We start from the raw sequence: 6,000 nt of genomic DNA on the forward strand, positions 1-6,000 counted from the left end.
AGCATTTATATTTATCTTTCTATTCGCCATTCTGTTGGGTAAATATAATGTAATTGATTTAACCATTTTCCTACACTTCATCAATTCCAACAGTTTCCAGCTCCTTGCAGTTCCGTGAAAGCACTGTGCTTTTTCCCTTCAGGACCTTTGCCTCAGGATAACTTCCTAGGCGTTTCTTCCCTGTTTTGGTTTGGCCTCCAGAGGTAAGTGTTATTTTCCTGTTTATCATGTCTTCCTTGGTCTGACTGAGGCCTGGGAGTCTGGGTGGGAACTTTCTCCCCTGATGTCTTGAGCCATGGGACATAGGCAGGGGTGGAAGAGGGGGCACGGGCCTTAATCAGGAAGTGGAGAAAACTCAGTGTGCAGCTAATTAGAAAGTGCTATGAAGCAAGTCCAAACTTTACGGCTCTCCTCGAATTGATGACGGTGTCTGACCAGGCCTGTCTGTCCTCTTGCAGGTGTGTGCGCCCTCCAAGACCATATGGTTTTCGGCTGCCCTGGGTCTCATTCTTTGTTCAGCCCAGGATCTTGTAACTGAATATCAGTTAATAACTTTTCATAATAATGTAGCTTGGATCAGCTTTGAGGTCCAGAAAGAGAGCCTGTACAGAGCTCTGTCTTTTCCAGACTCCTGCTGCCTCCTCCCCGGCACACCTGCCAGGAGATGTGGGCCCCACGGCTGTCCCCAAGGCAACAGTAACATCCTAAGTTCACAGAGGGCCAGCTGCATAGTCAGCAAGTAGAGACACCAGGGCACAGAGCTCATTCTTCGGCAGTAACTTGTCTCTGCTGGGATCTGCTAGGAAGGTTGGGGGTCCTATGACTTAAAGAAAACAAGGGCCAGAGCTTTTGATGGAAAGATATTTTGAAGCAGTTTACAATACACAGGCAGTCTCTGGCTCATGAACATTGATTTACAGGCGCTCCCAAGAGGCCTGAGGTCACCTGGGATCTTGAGAATGGCTGTGTCAGCTGTGGAACCAAAGGAATCCTCCAGTCTTCCCATTAGCTGTGGGATTTCATCTTCTTTTGTGCCCCCTCTCCCACCTCACCTTCTGCTTAAGGGGGTCCCACTGTCTTTCCTGCTGTTCCGTCTCCCCCAATAGGAGAGACTCCATCATGGATGTAATCTGCCTCCCCATTCCAACGCCTGAGCCTTCACCCTCCACCCAGATGTCTGGCAGTGCTCGCAGACTGCAGTGGCCAGCAGTCCTAGGAAGATGGGTGTCCCTTTGATCCTACTGGAAGCTGTCTGATCATCAGAATCACCCAGGAATTTTAGAAGAATACTCCTGCCTGAACCTCATTGCAGACACACTGAATTGAAATTTCTCAGGTGAGTGCCAGAGATGTCCTTGACTCACTATCTTCATAAGCTTGTGCTTTGATGCTTCATATAAAGCAAGGACATCATCATTTGACACACACCAATGTCTTTCCCTCAGTTTGGTAGTGGTGAGGGACATGACAAGGTTTTCATGACCATGGGAGTATGACCCTCCCACTGTTACCAAGCAGAAAAATGCCCTTGAAAACTGTCTGCCGGAGATGGGGACAAGGGGAAGCAGGAAACTCTTCAACTTGGCAGTCACCTGGAGAGGGAGAGATGGGCCAACTGAAGGAATAGACAGATGGGCAGATATATCCTGAAGCCCTGCGTGGGAAACAAAGTGCTGGGGCATAAATCTGGGGTTTGGGGGTGTCTAGGATCCTGCCTGGCAGGATGTCCTCATCCCTTAAATGTTTTCCCTCACTCAGCTGGACCTATGCCAGCCAGACATCCCAGCACCCAGGGCCTGAGAGGCAGCTGAGCAAGGTGGGGAGTTTCCTAGATTTTTCATCTTCACTCATGCCACATGCCAGCAGCCAGCACAGAGCCTGGCCATGCTTAATCAAGACTCACTGGATATTAGACTCGGTATTTATTGAAGTATTGGCAGTGATCTAGGAACTGTACAAACCATTTTGCTTGTATTATCTCATCTAATCATCACCACAACCCTAGAGGGTAGATACTGTTTTTAGTCCCTGTGTCAGGGATGAAGCTTGGGAAAACTGAGATCAGGCAATTTACTCAAGGTCTGGGAAAAGAAGAGCTAGGATTAGATCCCAGGCCATGGGGTTCCTGCTTTCTCTGTGTCATGGCCATTTGGCTGGCAGGTTTTGTTCCAAGAGTCAGCCCCTAAACTAAAAAACCTCATGAATCACACAGGTTTTTGTGAGTATCTTTGGTGTCTGACCACAGTGTGTGACACTGTTTTTACAGAAAAATGTTCTCATCATTCCAAATATGAGGCTTAAGAAAATCCTTCTGGAACCTAGCCAGTGGATGAAGGGTAAGCATAATTTGGGGTCCTCAGTATTACTAAACATGATCATCCTGGATGATAGTTCCAAGAAATAAAACTAAAAGGATTTGTATTTGATTAAATACGTACTGGTTCCTAAAACATCTACCTTCCCTTCCAACCCCCTTTTCTCTCCTTGTGACCACTCTAGGGACAACTCAGAGGTCAGACTGATTCTGGTTAAGACCTGGGTGTGATGGGACAGAGGTAAGATTACAAGGGAGGGGTAGCTCAGCCTTCAGCAATAATTTAGAATAGGATGTGAAAGGAATGAATCTGAAAGTATATATGTGGTGTGGGAAGGAGGGCAGGTAAAAATTTGGGAAGGCATGGAGCCATTCCAAAGTTGGAAAGGGTAGACTTTTTCTCCCTAAGCAATGTCCCCAGAGGCAACAGTGACTTTCTGGCAATGCAATTTTCCTTTTCTATTCACCTAAAACCCCTTTCTTCTTTCTAGTTAGCAAATATAAGTGAATGTTAAAAATTTCATGTTATATACAAGTCTAAACATATTGGAAGAGCCATTGGTTTATGGTGTAGACATGTAGAATCTTCAAAAACTGAGAAGCATGTGTGTGTAGTGTGTAGTGTCATAGAAGGTATTGTGTGTAACCTTGGAAGGAAGACTTCTTGCTTCCACTTATTAGGTAAGACTGCACGTTAAAGGTAAACAGCAAATATCCCTTAATATGATTCTCCTGGTATGTGTTTTCCATCACAGATAACGTCAAGCAGACATCATAAACTGGAGAAAATGCTAGATGACAAAGGTTCTTGGGATTTATTTTTAAGAAAATGATACCTATGTTCATCTTTAATTCCCTGGTAATAGGATTGGTGTTCTATGAAGACAGGAACATGTAATGATACACAGGAATCTGGACAAGGAGGACATTCTTAAGGGCTGGCCAGCACACCTGTACCTGCTCTTCTCAATTTCAGCTCAGCTAGCCTGTGACATCACCATGGTGCTGCCCCATGACCTCCAACTGGTGTAGTTGGCACTAGGCTTCTGGCCCCACTGGGGTAGGAGGTAAGCACTGACCTGCCCAAGGCAAGGTGGGGTTGCAGAAAGGGCAAAAGCAGGGTGCCTGGGTGGCTCAGTCATTAAGTGGCTACCTTCAGCTCAGGTCATGATCCCAAGGTCCTAGAATTGAGCCCCGCATTGGGCTTCCTGTTCAGTGGGAAGCCTGCTTCTCCCTCTCCACTCTCCCTGCTTCTGGTGCCTATCTCTCTCTGTCAAAAAATTAAAAGAAAGAAAGAAGGAAGGAAGGAAGGAAGGAAGGAAAGAATAAATAAATAAATAAATAAATAAATAAATAAAGAGAGAGAGAGAAAGAAAGGGCAAATGCTAGGAAGTGCTCACCAGTCCTACCCCATTGGTTGTTCCCCGTCCTTCTGCCTAATCCTCTGTCAATATCCAACAACTTCATCTCTCCCATGGGTTTGTCTTTGGTTTTGTGTTAGGCTCTGGGATTCTCGATTTCCCTCTCACTTTCCAGTATTTTTTAGAACTGAGTTTACTCTGCCATATTGTTCAGAACAGTAAAGATTTTTTACTTTTGATTATTTATTTTAAAACCAGTCACATTATCGCATTACTGATCTATTTATCTGTCAAGATTGGGAGCCATTATTCGACTCTCTTAGTATCATAGGAAACTCTGATAATCTTATATATTTCCATTTTGAATGTAGTTCATTTTATACTAAAATGTTTGTGGGGTTTCATAGTCTTTAAATGCAAAGTTTAATTGCAATGTTGATAGGATCACTAAAGCATACCTATGTGTGGAACTTTCTTTCTCAAATAATTTGTATCCTTTTGATTAGAAGTCTTGAGTCTTTCTACAAGGACATTATTACTTTTCTTTCCCAGAAGGAAAAATAAAAAGTCTTCCTCTATTTGTCCTCTACATCTCTTACAGCTTGGTACATTGTGAATTTTCTTTATCCTTTCCCTGGGAATAGTGACGAATTTCTCATCTTATTATTCTCATTTATGAGTTTAGCATCTAGTTTGTTCTCTGTATTACCTGTCTTGTCTCCACTGAATCTTGAGTTTGCTAACTTTTAAAAAAATCTCAAAGCAATTTTTAATTATCTTAGATTATGTCTTCTCAGATTTCAACTTGTCCATGGGTCTCATATTTTTTTAAGTGCTTTCTCTGTTTTTTAGGAGTGGGAGTCATATTTACTCCAGGTCTTAAGAATAGCCCTTTGTTTTGAACAACTTTATTTTTTTTGCATTCCCAATGATCTGTCTTCCTTCTTCCCTCCCTTCCTCCTTCCCTCCCTTCTTTCTCAACCAGAGGGAAGTTTATGCATATCTAATATTAGATGCTGAGATAGATTTTATCAGGGTTTTTGTAGGTACTTATCCAAATATTTTAGTCCCGACTAAAGGGGAATATTGAAAGTTTAGACTTCCTCTAGTCTACTTTAATCAAACCAAGATTCTCATTGTCTGTGAAGCATAGGGAGGGCACAAGATCAGAGGCAGCCATGGGCAGGACTCTGAGAAGCATTTCCTGGGCATACGTGCTGTGGCACACTGAAATTAACTGCTCTTGTTTTTTTTTTTTTTACATTTTATTTATTTATTTGACAGAGCTCACAAGCAGGCAGAGAGAGAGGAAGGGAAGCTGGCTCCCTGCTGAGCAGAGAGTCCAATGCAGGGCTAGATCCCAGGACCCCGGGATCATGACCTGAGCCGAAGGCAGAGGCTTTAACCCACTGTATCTGAGGCGAATACTCTCTTGAAGAGGTAGCTGAAACAATGTCCCATTTTTCCTGGTTCTTTACTACACATCAGGTGACATTTTAATGGAATCCCTGGGGTGAGCTGCTTCATGTGTGGGGTAGGGATTTTTGCAAACCTTTTTGCCCTCACCTTAGCCCAACTCCTAGCCTCTGTCCCATTCACCTTGAAGGTAAATTATGGCTACACTGTTAGTGATCACAGGCACTTCCTCCAATTGTGTTTTTCTGCATAAATTTGACAGATTGCATTTTCAAAATGGCCACAAGCCATCCTTGCCCGGAAGGATGCATCTCCTCATATCATAAAAGGACAAGCAGTCCCCTTCTCCTTGAGCATGACTGAGCCTCTAGGAATAGAATGTGGTGGAAGTGACACTGCATGACTTCATCGGTTAGGACAGAAAAGGTGACAGAGCTTCAGCCTGATTTTCTCTCTCCCTCTGTCTCCCCATACACCTTATAGGAAGTCTGCTGCCCCAAAGCCTCAGTGCTGGAGCTACAGTATGGAGTGACCACAGAGACAAAGAGGTGTCCCAGGCCCCTCAAACTTCCCAGCAAGCACCCCTAAACCTGTGAGGGAGCAAGTCTTCAGAAGATTCCATGCTCCAGCCCTTAAGCTACCCCAGCTGATGTGCAGGGGATCAGAGATAAGCTGATTCTGGCAAGCCTTGCACCACGTGCAGATCCATGAGTGAAAGAAATGTTGTAAATTCACTAAGTTCAGGGTGTTTGGTCACACAGCAGTAGGTAAGTAACACATGTGAACTTGCAGGCAGGGACCTCTTCAGTCCCATCCCACTTCTATATATTGCAGACATTTTCCAAAGTGTTTGGCCTTTCATGTTTCCTTTTCCTGTTTCATATTGGTAAAGATATTATTTTATTTTCA

Source organism: Neovison vison, chromosome 1, assembly GCF_020171115.1.
Source record: "Neovison vison isolate M4711 chromosome 1, ASM_NN_V1, whole genome shotgun sequence".
NCBI lineage: Eukaryota > Metazoa > Chordata > Mammalia > Carnivora > Mustelidae > Neogale > Neogale vison.